Consider the following 17343-nt stretch of genomic DNA (forward strand, 5'->3'; position numbering starts at 1 on the left):
GTTTGCGGATTCAACACGAGCTCCAATCCTGGGTTGTTCTCACAGCGCCATCTTGAGTCCTCCCTCTCTATATGACTTTTATTATATTGAGGAATGTTCTTTCTATATCCAGTTTTTGAGAGCTTTTATCATGAAGAAATGCTGAACTTTATAAAATGCATTTTTTTTTTGCATGTACTAAAAGGATTATATAGTTTTGATTTCTTCTTAGAAACAGAATCTCACTTATTGCCCAGCTTGGAGTGCAGTGGTGTGGTCACAGCTCACTGCAGACGACCTCAGGGGCTCGAGCAATTCTCCCACCTCAGCCTTCCAGTTAGCTGAGACTACAGGTACACACCACCATGCCTGGCTATTTTTTTTGTTGTTGTTGTTCTTATTAAATTTTTGTAGAGATAAGTTTCCATCATTTCTCCCAGGGTGATCTTGAACTTCTGGGCTCAAGTAATCCTCCCACCATAGCCTCGCAAATCATATGATTTTTTTCCTTCATTCTGTTGATATGATGTATTACATTGACTGATTTGCACATGTTGAACAATCCTTGCATCTTGGAATAAATATTACTTGGTCATGATGGTAATTTTAAAATAAAATTTTAAACATTTTATTGAATTTGTTTTGCTAGAATTTTGTTGAGAGTTAATTTTTATATCAATATATATCAAAGATGTTGGCCTGTAGTTGTTTTTTTTTTTTTTTTTTATGAGTCTTTGCCTGGTTTTAGTATCAGAATAGTATTGGCCTTAATAGAATATGTTTTTAAGCATTCCCTTTACCTCTTTTTCAGAACAGGAGCAGGATTGGTATTAATTCTTTATATGTTTGGTAGAATTCTGGAGTGAATCCATTGGGTTCTAGGCTTTTCTTTACTAGGAGATATTTTATTATGCCTTTGTTCTCATTACTTGCTATTGGTTGCTTCAAGGTTTATATTCTTTCATGGTTCAATCTGGGTAGACTGTTTTTGTCTAGGAATGTATCGATTTCTTCCATATTTTTCAATTTATCATCACATAGCTGCTCATAGTATCTAGTAATGATTGTTTGAATTTCTGCATTTTACTTGCATGTTTTCTTTTTTTAATCTTTGATTTTATTTATTCAGGTCTTTTCTCTTTTTTCCTTAGTTATTCTGGCAATGGTTTGTCAACTTTGTTTATCTTTTCATAAAACTACCTTTTTGTTTCATTGATCTTTTTTATTGTTTTCTTTATTTCCAATTCATTCATTCTACTCTGATCTTTATTATTTTTTCTTACAGTAAGTTTGGGTTCAGTTTGCTCTTGCTTTTCTCATTTTCTAGAATGCACCATTAGGTCATTAATTTTAAGCTTTTCTTTTTGTTTTGATGCAGGAGCTCATAGCTATAAATATTCCTCTTATTACCACTATTGCAATCTTATAGGTTTTGATATATTGTGTTTCTATTATCATTTGTTTCCAGAAAACTTGCAATTTCCTTCTTAATTTCTTTATTCACCTACTGGTCATTCAGGAGTGTATTGTTTAATTTCCACGTTTGTATAGTTTCAAAATTCCTCTTATTATTAATTTCTGGTTTTATTTCATTGTGCTCAGAGAAGATGCTTGATATCATTTCAATTTTTTGAGTGGTTTAAGACTTGTTTTGTGATGAAACATGTAGTCTATCCTTGAAAATTATCCATGTGCTGACAAAATGGATGTGTCTTCTCTTGTTTTTGGATGAAATATCCTGTAAATATCTATTAGGTTTATTTCTTCCATGGTGCAAATGAAATCTGACTTTTCTTTGTTGATCTTGCCTAATTCTGAAAATGGCGTATTGAAGTCTTCAGCTGTTATTGTTTTGGAGTCTCTCTCTTTCTTTAACTCTAATAAGATTTGCTTTGTATATCTGGGTGTTCCAATGTTGTGTGCATATATATTTTCACTTGTTAGCTCTTTTTCCTGAATTGACCTGTTTATCATTATATAATGGTCCTCTTTTTCTATACTTACAGTTTTTGTCTTGAAATTTATTTTATCTGAAATAAGTATAGCTACTGCTTTTTATATGTGTATATTTTTGGTTTTCATTGGCATGAAATATCTCTTTCCATACCTTTATTTTGTGTGTATGTGTATCTTTATAGGTAAAGTGTGGTTCTTGTAAACAATAAAACGTTGGGTCTTGTTTTTTTATCCATTCAGCCACTCTGTGTCTTTTGATTGGAAAGTTTAGTCAATTTATATTCAACATTATTATTTATTTGTAGGAAGGTACTCTTGCCCTTTTGTTGTTTTCTGGTTGTTTTGTTGTCTTCTCTTTCTTCTTTTCTTTCTTTCTGTCTTCCTTTTAATAAAGGTGGCCTTCTTTGATGGTGTGCTTTAGTTTCTTTCTTTCAATTTTTTGTGTATCCATTGTATGGTTTTGGATTTGAGGTTAACATGAAGCTTGGAAATACTATCCTATAAACTATTACTTTAAACGGATGAAAACTTAACACTGATTACATAAACAAATAGACAAATGAGGAGAAAAACTAGTAAAAAAAACTGATAAGAAAGAAAAAACTGTAACTCTGTCAACACCAGACTTTCCACTTCTTCTCTATGTCTTATTGTGTTTTCTATATCTTGAAAAGTTGTTGTAATTATTATTTTTGATTAATTATTTAATCTTTCGACTTAAATCAAAAGATGTTTCCACACTGCAATTATAATGCTGTAATAATCTGTATTTTTCTGTGTGTTTACCCTTACCAATGAATTTTGTACCTTCAGATGCTTCCTTCTTGCTCATTAACATCCTTTTAAAATTAAATAACTCCCTTTAACATTACTTGTAGAATACATAGGACAGCTTGTGTTTATCTATAAAGGTCTTTGTTTTTCTTTCATGATAAAGAATATTTTCACTGGATATATTATTCTAGAATAAAAATTCTTTTCTTTCTGCACTTTAAATATGTCATGCTACTCTCTCCTGGCCTGTAGTTTCCACTAAAAAGTCTAATGCCAGATGTATTGGAGCTCCATTATATATGATTTATGTGTTTTACTCTTGCAGCTTTTTCAGATTCTTTATCCTTAATTTTTGGAAGTTTGACTACTGGATGGCTTGAGGTTCTTCTTTGGATAAAATTAAATCTCTGTGGTGTTCTATAACCTTCTTTTACTTGAATTTGTTATCTTTCCCTAGATTTGAGAAATTATCTTATAGTATCCATTTGAATAAGTGTCCTAACCCTATGTCTTTCTCTACTCATTCTTTACAGTCAGGAACTCTTAGATTTGCCTTTTGAAGGCCATTTTCTTGATCTTGTAGGCATGCTTCATTATTTTCTACTTGTTTTATTCCTTTTATCTTCTCTGACTGTGTATTTTCAGTAGCCTGTCTTCAACCTTACTAATTCTTTCTTCTGATTGACCAATTCTGAAATTTAGAAACTCTCATGCATTCTTAAGCATGTCAGTTGGATTTTTCAACTCCAGAATTTCTCTTGACTCTTTTTTATTAATTCAATCTCTTTGTAAAATTTATCTAATAGAATTCTTAATTATTTCTGTTTGTCATTGTAAATTGATCTGCATTTCCTCAAAGTAGCTATTCTGTATTCTCTATTTGAAAGATCATGTACCTCTGTTTTTCCAGAATTGGTTTTTAGTTGGTTAGGTCATGTTTTTCTGGATGGTGTTGATGTTTTTGGATATTTGTTGGTGTCTGGGCTTTGAAGAGTTAGGTAATTATTGTAATCTTCACAGTTTGAGCTTGTTTGTGGCTGTTCTTCTTAGGAAGCTTTCCAGGTATTCAAAAAGACTTGGGCCCCAAGACCAATAATGCTGTAGTTTTACTCATAGAAGTACTCTTTTGGTGCTCTCAGATAAGATCCAGAATTCTCTTGATTATCAGGTGGATATTCTTGTTCTTTTCCTTTACTTTCTTACAAACATATACAGTCTCACTATCTGTGCTGAGCCACCTGGAACTGGAGGGTTGGTGATTTAAGCACCCCTGTGCCACCACTATAGGGCCTGTGCTGCATCAGACCTGAAGCCAGCTCAGCACAGCCTCACTCACAGTCTTCCCTTTCAGTGTAGAAAAGGGACTTAAGCCCCAGGTTGGTCCAGATAAACTATGTGAGGGCCAGGATTAGAGTTAAAAACCTTAGCAATTTACCTGATGTATTCTTGTACTGTGGCTAAGCAGGTGTTCAAAACACAATACAAAGTCATTCTCATTTTCCCTCACCTTTACACAGGCAGAGGAGTTTCTCTCTGTGGCTACCACCACCACCAGTCCACAGGGTATTCTACCATTCCTCAGGGGATTCTACCAACCAGTCCAGTGCTGTAGTTTGCATAAATGCCAAGGACTTTTCTGTCAGCTTGTGGTGAATGCTGCAAGGCTTGCAACTCTCATTCAGGGCAGTGTGCTCCCCTCTGTCCAAGGGAAGGTCCAGAAATGCTTTCCAAGAGCCTAGGCCTGTGTTTAGATACCCCTAGAGCCTGCTTGTTGCCCTACTCTACTGTGGTCGAGCTGCTACATAAATTATAAGACAAAGCTTACCTCGCTTTTTTTTCCTGTTTTTGTTAAACAGAAGAAATCTTTAGATTTCTTAGCCACTGCAGATTTCACCATGGTCACCCAGAATCCAGCACATCTCAGAGCCCAAAACCCATGGTATACTCCCTCGGTATTGCTGCTGGTTATTCAGGGTCCAAGGGCTCTCTAGTCAGCAGGTGAGGAATTCTGTCAAGACTAGGCCCTTCCCTTCGAGGCAGTGGGTTTCTTTCTAGCCCAGGGTGTGTCTAGAAATGTCATCTGGGGGCTAGGGCCTAGAATGGGGGCCTCACCACTCTGCCCAGTGCCTGAGTCTACTGTGGTTGAGTTTCAAAGTCCTCTTTACTCTTCACTCTCATCTTCTTAAGCAGAAAGATGGTTATTTTTCTTGCTATGAGCCGCACTCACGATGCAAGCCCTCCCTTTTCCGTGACAGCCAATATCTCCCTAAATCATGTGTCCCCTTAGTTCACTGGCTCTAAACCCAACCTAGCACCAGGAGTTGCCTAGGAATTGCAGTCCTTGTGTAAACTTGGACTACCTTTCAAGTTTGCCTAGCATTCTAGAGCTAGAGCACTCTAGAACATAATGGTTAGGCTTGCCAACCAAGTCAGGTTCTGGCCACAGGGATGGGCTACACCCCTCTGGCCAGGGTTGGTCCAAATGCTCCCTCTGTTTATGGGTGATAACTGAGCCAATTACAGCCATATATATATATAGTGATATATATATATATTATTCTCCCTTTTCAAAGCGCACAGATTCTCTCTACCTGCTACATGCCCCCTGCCAGTGTACAGAGAATGGACTTCAGTGATTCAAGACTGTATCTCCTGCCCTCCTCAATAAGTCTTTCCACAATACAAAGTTATAACCAGGTACTATGATTGCTGACCTGATTTTTGGTTCTTGTCACAATGCTATTCTATGCACAGATAGTTGGTAAAAATTGGTGTTTCAAGAAATATGGGACTATGTGAAAAGACCTAATCTATGTTTGATAGGTGTACCTGAATGCAACAAAGAGAATGAATCTAAGCTGGAAAATACTCTTCAGGATATTTTTCAGGAAAACTTTCCCAACCTAGCAAGGCCAGGCAATATTCAATTCCAGGTAATACAGAGAACACCACAAAGATATTCCTCAAGAAGATCAACCCCAAGGCACATAATTGTTAGATTCACCAGGGTTTTAATGAAGGAGAAAATACTAAGGACAGCCAGAGAGAAAGGTCAGGTTACCCGCAAAGGGAAGTCTATCAGACTCACAACAAATCTCTCACCAGAAACCCTACAAGCCAGAAGAGAGTGGGGGCCAATACTCAATATCCTTAAAGAAAAGAACTTTCAACCCAGAATTTTATACCTGCCAAACTAAGCTACACAGTGAAGGAAAAATAAAATCTTTTGTGAACAAACAAGTACTCAGAGATTTTATTACCACCAGGCCAGCTTTATAAGAGGTTCTGAAAGAAGCAATACACATAGAAAGAAACAACCAGTATTAGCCTTTCTAAAAATATACCAGAAAGTAAAGAGCATCAACATAATGAAGAATTTACATCAACAATTGGTCAAAACAGCCAGCTAACATCAAATGACAGCAATCCTAAATTTAAATTGACTAAATCCCCCAATCAAGAGATACAGCCAAAACCCATCAGTATGTTGCATCCAGACCCATCTTACACGCAAGGATACATAAAGACTCAAAACAAAGGGATGGAGAAAGATTTACCAACCAAATGGAGAGAAAAAACAAATAAATAAATAAAAACAGGAGTTGCAATTCTCACCTCTGATAAAATAGATTTTAAAGCAACAAAGATCAAAAGAGGACATAATGGTTAAAGGATCAATGCAACAAGAAGAGCTAAGGATCCTAAATATATACGCACCCAATATGGGATACATAAGACTTATAAACAGACTTAGACGACTCCCACACAATAATAGTGGGAGATTTCAACATCAATATTAGGTAGATCAACAAGACAGAAAATTAGTAAGGATATCTAGGACTTGAACTCAGATCCAGAACAAGTAAACTTAATAAACATTTATAGAACTCTCCACTTTAAATACACAAAATATACATTCTTATCAGTACCACATCACACCTACTCACAGGTTTAAAAGAAATAGTGGTTGGCCATTATTAAGCACAATTATTGGCATAAAAGAGGTTTTCAATACCCATTTTTAGACTGCATTCTAGCCTGGGCAATAAAGCAACACTCCCGTTCTCTCTCCCTCTTTCTTTCTTTCTTTCTTTCTTTCTTTCTTTCTTTCTTTCTTTCTTTCTTTTTTCTTTCTTTCTTTTTCTTTCTTTCTCTCTTTCTTTTCTTTCTAAAAAAAAATCGGTGTTCCTGCAGTGGGGTGAATGCTATAGTTTTCTATTCTACCATCTTAATTTTAATTAAGAATAGGATTTGTTGTAAAATAAAATTTTAAAGATTCAAAAGGGAGAAAACAGGTTTTTGGTATTTACCTACTAGGCAAGTTTTTCACTTCCCTTCACAATCCTCTGAGTGAACCCAAGTAGCTTTCCAAGTCAAAGGCAAGGCTATCAAACCCATCTTCTCTGGGCACTGAAATGCGTCAATCTGCACTGAGTTGGTAAAGTTAGCATTCATTTATTCAAGCATTCTCAGAGCTACAAATGATCTTGTACTTATTTCTTTAAAATAAAATAGGAATGCCTCTGAAATAAGTCAGTTTTTCAGTAGATGAGCTAATAAAGGCAGAAAAGAAAAGAGCTTCACACCAAGTTCCGATCCAAACTGAGGTGATGGTAGAGAAGTAAATTATAGGCATGTGGCCACAGAAAATGTGATATTGAGTCTGGCATTGTCAATTAGACATAGTGGAAATAGAGAACTCTCTAAAGGAGACTGAAAGGAGACTGTGTGGTGGTGGGGGATGGGATGGAGTGGAGAGTTTCCAAAGGCCACCAGCATGGGAAAGATTTACAGGATGTCATTATTTTCCAGTCAGTGGCTTATCTTCCATATACATCAGAGGGCTGCAACATATGTGCTTGCAAAAACCATGATTTGTAAGTTTGGGGAGAACATAAAGGTGTGCATAATAACCATGTATAAATAAGCCTCAGTGGGAAGTAATTATATTTTTACCAGAAAATTTTAAGGATTAGGCTATAATTCTTTCTGTGGTATTATATATAATGATTCTAATGTTTCTTTCAAGCTTTGGAGATTTGTGCCATGATAAGCATAAAGAAAGACATTAATACATATTTCATTTCATTAAGTATCATGTATGTGGAGTTTCAGGCATTGTTGGGTGCTGACTGAGAGTTCATATTTAGTAGGAAATCAGAATGATAGAATTGGTGAAGCAAAAAGTTTCTCAGGTGATGTTCTTAAATGCAGTAAACTGGTGAAGATAACTAATTTGAAAAGCTACTGATTTTTATCTGTATTTCTTTCTTTACCACTCCAATTTAAAACTGCTAAATTTCATGGTGCCTTATAATTTCATCCCCAAAATAATAGCAGCAAGTGACAGCACCATGTGGTAGAGCAAGCATGGACTTCAAGGGGAGAATAACAAAAGGCTGAACAGAATTTAAACACAAATCCCATCACTTAATGGCTGTGGAAACTTGGACAAGAAACTCATCTTTTGTTTTGCGGCTTCCCATATGGCAATATGGGTAATAACACCCAGCACACATAGGGGTTGCAAGGATATCATATGAAAAGAGCTTGAGACGTAGTAATTGCTTATAAGTGGCAGCTACTCTTGCAATTCACAGCTGAAAATAATATTTGGAAAGTTTGGCCCCAAAAAAGATGTATAACTTGACATTTCAAAATTCTTACAAATTTTAACTTTTTGTATTAGCACCATCATTTCATTAGCAGATGTACTGTTATTGGCATATGCTGCTATTTCTTAGGTAGAACATTTGCTTGCAGCTTATTTGGCTGACATTCTCAGTTAGATCCTAACTAACTATGATTTCATCTTCTGTCCCTGAAGCACCAAACACTCAAAAGCACACTCATTTTTTTTTTTTTTTGCGTGAAGCACACATGAATATGATTGCACAGTTGTTGATGACACAAAACAGTCATCAACATGGTTTACTCATCTAATCCAAATAAGTTATGAATACTGGCCCAAATTCAATAAGACAAATCTCCATTCCAAGCCCCAAAGCATTATAAAAAAGAACAAAGAGTAAAGCATTGATTTGGCCATGTGTCCTCCCTGCTTGTATTTTCTCACCCATTTTAACTCTGCTTACACCTTGAACCTCAATGCTTCCATTCAGTATCTCTGAATTAAAAAAAAAAAAAAATCCATGAGTGAGGCAATGTGTTAAGTGATTTATGTAATGTGAAAGTGTTCAATTTTTATAACAACCATGAAAGCTTATTATGTCTATTTTATGACGAGAATATGGAGGCTCAAAATGTTTACATACATTTTCAGATACTGTACAGCTAGAAAGTAGCAGAGCTAGACTTCAAATTCAGGTCTTCATGACTCATAGACTCAGAGTTTTTATTATACATAGCACTGCAATAATACTATTACTAAAATATTGCTCTGTTTCAGTTTTCATATAATTTTCTAGCCAAATAGCATTCGCTAACTTGCCATTGCTTCCTAGGTAAAAATCACAGATTTGGATCATTCACAGTCTGAGCTCAAACTTTGATTCAGCTTAATTACTTACTAAACCATAAAGGGCAATTCATGTTTGAAAGACTGTATTGCATTCAGTCTCTATGAGCACATGCTATTCTCCACACGTTTGGGATTCTTCCATTAGAAAAGAAAAATGTGTTAAATCAAATTAATCCCAAGCCAGGATGATTTCAGATGGTTTCACAAAGGAACATTAAGAACTGTGGGAAGGATTATAAATCATTCTATTATAAGGACACATGCACAAGAATGCTCATTGCAGCACTGTTTACAATAGCAAAGACCTGGAACCAACTGAAATGCCCATCCATGATAGACTGGATAGAAAAAAATGTGGCATATATACATCATGGAATACTATGCAGCCATAAAAAAACGATGAGTTCATGTCCTTTGTAGGGACATGGATGAACCTGGAAACCATCATTCTCAGCAAACTGACACAAGAACAGAAAAGCAAAGACCACATGTTCTCACTCATAGGCAGGTGTTGAACAATGAGAACACATGGACACAGGGAGGGGAGCATCACACACTGGGATCTGTCGGGCGGAATAGGGGAGGGACAGCGGGGGGTGGGGAGTTGGGAAGGGATAACATGGGGATAAATCCCAGATATAGGTGATGGGGAGGAAGGCAGCAAACCACATTTCCATGTATGTACCTATGCAACAATCTTGCATGTTCGTCACATGTACCCCCAAACCTAAAAAAGCAACAAAAAATATATATTTTAAAAAAACAACAACTGTGGAAAGAAAGTGTTAGGCAGAAGTTATTAAGGAGAAACTCTTTAGAATACTCTATAACTACCTGTTTTATTTCCTTTAATACAGGTGAGTGTTTTCAATGTTCCTTTAATATATAAGAGGAAGAACATTTTCTTGAATATTGAATACAAAACAAAGTAGAAAATACAGCTCTTTTTTTCCCCAAAGAAGCAACTTGAAAACTGCTATACTTAAAATTCTTTCCTATATTATTTTATTGCTATATTATAGTTGTACATCTTTGGGAGTATGTAATCAAATCAGGGTAATTGTGATATCCACAACCTCAAATAATTATATTTTCTTTGGGTTGGAAACATTAGAATTCTTTTCTTCTGGCTATTTTGAAATATAGAATAAATGATTAACTATAATTTCCCTACTGTACTACAGAATACTAGAATATATTCCATCTGTCCAATTTTATTTTTCTATGAGATTGGATCTGGACCCATTTCCTAGGCTGGAATGCAGTGGTGTGATCACAGCTTACTGCTGCTTCAATTTGCTGGGCTTATTGAAGCAGTGATCAATAAGTGATCCTCCCACCTCAAATTCCTGAGTAGCTGAGGTGACAGACATACTACACTGTGATTGGATAATTGTTGCTCAGGCTGGTCATGAACTCCTGGTCTCAAGAGCTTTCTACTTAGGTCTCCAAAAGGGCTGGGATTACAGGCATGAGCCACCCTGCCCATCCACTAACCTTATTTTTGTACAAATTAACCATCCTCTTTTCATTCTCTCTTCTCCCCTACCAGTCTCTAGTAACCACCATTCTACTCTATCCTTCCATTAGATATACTTCTTGAATTCTCACATAAGTGACAACATGTGATATTTATCTTTCTGTGCCTGAATGATTTTACTAACATAATGAGCTTCAGATCCATCCAAGTTACTGAAAATGACAGAATTTCATTTACTTTTTTATGGCTGAATAGTATCTCACTTTGTATGTATAACACATTTTCTCTATCCATATATCCATTGATGAACACTTACACTGATTTCATATCTTGGCCATTGTGAACAGTGCTGCAATAAACATGGGAGCACAGATGTCTTTTTGATATACTGATTTTCTTTCTTTTCGATATATATCTAGTAGTGGGACTGCTGGATCACATAGTAGTACAATTTTTAGTTTTTGTAGTAAACTCCATACTGTTTTACATAATGACTGTACTTTACATTCTCACCAACAGTGTACAGCATCTTCCCTTCTCCACATCTTTGCTAGCATATGCTACTTTTTGTCCTTTTGATGATAGTTTTAATAACTGGGGTGAGACATCTTATTGTGGTTTTAATTTTCATTTCCCTGATAACTAGTGATGTTGAGAATTTTTTAATATACCTCCTGGCCATTCGTATGTCTTCTTTTGAGAAACATCTATTTATGTCCTTTGCCCATTTTTTAATTGAATTGTTTTTTGGCTATTGAGATGTTTTAGTTTCTTATATATTCTGATGATTATTTCCCTGTTAGCTGGTTAGCTTTCAAATATATTTTCCCATTCTATATATTTTCTCTTCACTTTCTTATAGTTCATTTTGCTGTACAGAGCTTTTTTAGCTTTATATAATCCCATTTGTTATTTTTGCCTCAGTTGCCTATGCTTATTAGGTCTTACTCCAAAAATCTTTGTCCTAGATCAATGTCCTGTAGTGCTTCCCCAATATTTTCTTCTATAAGTTTTATAGTTCTAGGTCTTAGATTTTTCTAAATATAAGATATTACCTGTAAACAAGGATAATTTTACTTCTTCTGTTCTAATTTAAATGGTCTTTATTTATTTTTTTATCACATTCCTAACTGTTCTGTCCAGAACTTCCAGTACTATGTTGAATAAAAGTGGTAAAAGTAGGCATCCTTTTTTTATTTCTGATCTCATTTTTTTTCTCCATTCAGTATAGTATTAACTGTGGGCTTGTCATATATCATCTTTATTGTGTTGAGGTATGTTCCTTCTACACTCAATATGCTGAGGAATATTATTATAAAAAGATGTTGAAATTTATCAGATGATTTTTCTGCATTTACTGAAATAATTATATATTTTTTTGCCCTGGTTCTGTTGGTGTAAGGTGTTACAGTTACTGATGATGCATATGTTGAACCATCCTTGCATTCTTGGGATGGATGTCCCTTGATCATAGTAAATGATCTTTTTAATATGTTGGCGAATTCTGTTTGCTGGTTTTTGTTGAGAATTTTTGCATCTATATCAATTAGTAATACTGGTCTGTAGTTCGCTTTTTTGTTGTGTCTTTGGTTTCAGTATCAGGGTAATGCATGCCTTATATAATGAGTTTGAATGCATTTCATCCTCTTCAACTTTTGAAATACTTTGAGCAGAATTATAACTAACTTTTCATTAAATGTCTAGTAGAATTCAGTAGTAAAGCCATCAGGTGCTGGGATTGTCTTGGATTAAAGACATTTTGTTGCAGCTTCTATATATTTACTCCTTGTTGATCTGTTTAGGTTTTCTATTTCCTCATTGTTTAATCTTGGTGAGGTTTCATGGATCTATGAATTCATCCATTTCTTCTAGATTTTCTAATTTGTTGGTATATTGTTGTTAACAGTAGTCTCTAATGATTCTTCAAATTTCTGTGGTATCAACTGTAATGTTTTCTTTTTTTGTCTCTGATTTAATTTATTTGGATCATCTATTTTTCCTTAGTTGAGCTAAATATTTGTTGACTTTGTTTATCTTTTCAGAAAAACAGCTTTTTATTTCATCATTTTGCATTTTTAAAAATTTTACTTTAATGTCTTTACTTTAATGTTTAATGAACATGTGCAGATCTTGTGTGATTGTTACATAGGTATACACATGCCATGGTGGTTTGCTACTTCCATCCCCCCATAACCTACATTAAGTATTTCTCTTTACATTATCCCTCCCCAATCTCCCCAACCCCTGTTATTCCTCCCTTAGTCTCCCATTCCCAACAGACCCCAGTGTGTGATATTCCCCTCCCTGTGTTCATGTGTTCTCATTGTTCAACACCCACTTATAAGGACGAACAAACAATGCTTGGTTGTCTGTTTTCCTGTCAGTTTGCTGAGAATGATGGTTTTCAGATTCATCTATGTCCCTGCAAAGGACATGAACTCATCATTTTTTATGGCTGCATAGTATTCCATGGTATATATGTGCCATATTTTCTTTATTCAGTCTATCTTTGATGGGCATTTTGGTTGGTTCCAAGTCTTTTCAATTGAAAACAGTGCCACATTGAACATACATGTGCATTTGTCTTTATAATAGACTGATTTAATATTGTTAGAGTATATACGCAGTAATGGTACTGCTGGGTCAAATGAAATTTCTATTTCTAGATCTTTGAGGAATTTCCACCTGTCGCCCACAATGGTTGAACTAATTTACACTCCCACCAACATTGTAAAACTGTTCCTATTTCTTGACATCCTCTCCAGCAACTGTTGTCTCCATCTTTTTTAATGATCACCCTTCTAACTGGCATTAGATGATACCTCAATGTGGTTTTGATTTCCATTTTCTCTAACGACCAGTTATGATGGGCATTTTTTCTTATGTTTGTTGGCCACATAAGTGTTTTCTTTTGAAAAATGTCTGTTCATATCTTTTGCCCACTTTTTGAAGGGGTCATTTGTTTTTTTTTTGTTTTTTTTTCTTGTATACTTGTTTTGTTCTTTGTAGATTCTGGATATTGGGCCTTTGTCAGATGGGTAGCTTGCAAAAATTTTTTTTCCCATTTTGTTGGTTGCCATTTAAGTCTAATGATTGTTTCTTTTGCTGGGCAGAAGCTCTTAAGTTTAATTGGATCCCATTTTTCTATTTTGGCCTATGTTGACATTGCTTTTGATGTTTTAGTCATGAAGTTCTTGACTATGCCTATGTCTTGAATGGTATTGTCTACATTTTCTTCTGGGGTTTTTATGGTGTTAGGTCTTATGTTTAAATCTTTAATCCATCTGGAGTTAATTTTTTTATAAGATATAAGGAAGGGATTCAGTTTCAGCTTTCTTCACATGGCTAGCCAGTTTTTCCTACACCATTTATTAAGCAGGGTATCCTTTCCCCATTGCTTGTTTTTGTCAGATTTGTCAAAGATCAGATGGTTGTAGGTGTGTGGCATTACTTCCAAGGCCTCTGTTCTTTTCCATTGGTCTATATATCTGTTTTAGTATCAGTACCATGCTGTTTTGATTACTGTAGCCTTGTAATATAGTTTGAAATCAGAGAGTGTGATGTCTCCAGCTTTGTTCTTTTTGCTTAAGGTTGTCTTGGCTATGCAGGCTCCTTTTTGGTTACATATGACATTTAAGGTGTTTTTTTCCAGTTCTGTGAAGAAGGTCAATGGTAGCTTGATGTGGATAGCACTGAATCTATAATTTACTTACAGCAGTATGGCCATTTTCATGATATTGATTCTTCCTAACCATGAGCATGGAATGTTTGTCCATCTGTGACCTCTCTTATTTTCTTGAGCAGTGGTTTGTAGCTCTCCTTGAAGACGTCCTTCACATCCTTTGTTAGTTATATTTCTAGGTTTTTATTCGCTTTGTAGCAATTGTGAATGGGAATTCACTTATGATTTGGCTCTCTGTATGTCTGTTATTGGTGTATAGGAATGATTTTGATTTTTTGCACATTGATTTTGTATCCTGAGACTCTGCTGAATTTGCTTATCATCTTAAGAAGATTTTGGGCTGAGATGATGGGGTCTTCTAAATATACTATCACGTTGTTGCAAATAGAGACAATTTAACTTCCTCTTTTCCTAATTGAGTACTCTTTATTTCTTTTCTTGCCTGATAGCTCTGGCTAGAACTTCCAATATTATGTTGAATAGAAATAATGAGATAGGGCACCCTTGTTTAGTGCCAAATTTCAAAGGGAATGCTTCCAGTTTTTGCCCATTCAGTATGATATTGGCTGTGGATTTGTAGTAAATAGCTTTTATTATTTTGAGATATGTTCCATCGATACCTAGTTTATATCTGCATTTTTTTACTATCCAAGTTCTGCTCTAATCTTTGTCATTTCTTTAATTCTATTAATTTTGAGTTTGGGTTGTTTTTGCTTCTCTAGTTCTTTGGGGTACATCGTTAGGTTGTTTAATTGGAATTTTTTTTTTTTTTTTTTTTTTTTTAGTGTAGGCATTTATTGCTATAAAATTCCCTCTTAGTTTTATTTTGCTGCCTCCCATATGTGTGGCATCTTGAGTTTCCACTTTCATTTGTTTAAATTTTTTTAAAAACTTTCTTCTTAATGATTTCATTGATGTATTTTTTATTCAGGAGCATGAATGAACATTGTTCATTTAATAAAATCATGTAAATTCAGTATCTGTGATTTCCAAAGTTTGTCTTGTGATTGATTTAACTTGTTGTAATCTGGTAATATGTTTTAATTCGTTGCTTTTTATTTTTAGTATTATCCTTTATAGGCTTTTGCTTTGTGGTTACCATAAGGTTTATATTAAACATCCCATAGTAATACCAAGTATTTAAAACTGATGCCAGCTTAGATGTGATAGCAAAAAAAAAAGAGGAAACAAACAAAAAATAGAAAAAAACTGTATGCATTGATTTCCTTCTCCATTTTGAAATTAAGACATCACAATTTACATTTTTATATTGTTATCTCTTAACATATTGTTATGTGTTTAATAGTTTGGTATTTTAGACTTCTTAGCAAAGATATAGGTGTTTTAAACAACACAATTATAATATGAGTATAATAATTATGCTAGTGACCTTTTCTATCAATTTGAATAATTTCTTTATTATTTGTAATAGTACTTTGGTAGCCATAAATTCTCTCATTATGTGTTTGTCTGGAGAAGTCTTTATATTTCTCTCATTTCTGAATGATAACTTTGCTGAATGCAGTATTCTTAGTTGGCTTCTTTTTTTTCTTCAGCACTTTGAATATATTGTTTCACTCTCTCTTGGTCTGTGAGCTTTATGCTGAAGTCAGCTGCCTGACTTATTGGTTTTAAATTATTTCAGATTTTTATTAGTACATAGTAGTATGCTAGGTATGGCAGAAGGTGTGATTAAATTGAATAATCTCTTCACTTAAAGTGTGTGACAAGAAATGTCACTATTTAGAAAAATAAGAAGTTTTCAACTATGCTCATAAATAATCAAGCTCCTTGTTGGATGTCCCCTTAAGCTACCACAAAAGGAATGAAACAGATATGGCAGCCAGAAAGGGAAATTGATCACTTCTGTTCAGAACTGATTTGGGTCTCCACATTGCAATTATGACTTTCAATTATAAAATTTCTTGAATTGACTTTATAAAAGCACCCAATGGTTGGATAAATGTATTTATGTGAAGCATTTTTACTTGACTCTGCTATATAAACTCTATACCACTGTTATCATTTATAATTCTAGCTATTCTTTTCTCATGACTGAAACATTTACCTCCATATTTAAGATCCTTATTTTTGGAGGCCAGGATTTCTGAAAATTGAATTCATTGTCAAAATGTTGAAGTAAAGGAAAGTGGACAGCCACTGGGTGTTATTTATTGAATCTAATGTAAGCTTTGGTGAAAAGATTTCCTCTAATATACAATGTAGCACCATAGTGATCCAGTGTCCAGGTAAGAACAATCCCCTTTATTCTATTACATTTTTTCCTCTGTAATGACAATAGTACTTTCAGACTGTTTTACTGCTTTTTATAATCATGCTTTCAAAAGTTGATTTTGAGAACCAAATCTTCTCATTTTTGACTTGTCTTTTCATATTATCTCGGCAAATGGCTAAATATTTCATGTGAATGGAGTTTGTGGGAGTCCATAGAGTCACTGAGGATACATTTTGAATGTATGTGGTGAGGCTGACCCTGGCTCTTGCCTCTTTGGGATAACTAAAGAAAACCCAGGCTTGTCCTGAACCAGTTTCTTTTTTTCTCCATCCTCCTCCAGGGTGGTTCCTACTTTGTTGACTCTTGATTTATTGCAATGGAGAATATAGTGAGCATATGAGAGAAACAGGTCAGTGAGGGTGTGTAAAAACCAGGACTAAAAATGATTGTACAGGGTCATTGAGAGAAACAACCTTAGGAAAACTATATTTTCAATCAGAACTTTTTACTTGCCATTTAGAATTTATCAGCTCTATAATAAGAGGAAAATAATCTAATTTCTAAAAGGAGCTTTTCCTTGTTGTAATATATGTCTTTTCTCTGCAAAAATACAAATAAAAGACAATTTCTAAATTGCATTTTGTTGCATAAAGTAATAATTAAAATATATTTAGTATTAATTAATTTTATATTACTTTTAGCCTAATACAACATTATAATTACAACTGTGCCTCATAGGCAAGTCTTTCACTAGG

Source organism: Callithrix jacchus, chromosome 6 (assembly GCF_049354715.1).
Source record: "Callithrix jacchus isolate 240 chromosome 6, calJac240_pri, whole genome shotgun sequence".
NCBI lineage: Eukaryota > Metazoa > Chordata > Mammalia > Primates > Cebidae > Callithrix > Callithrix jacchus.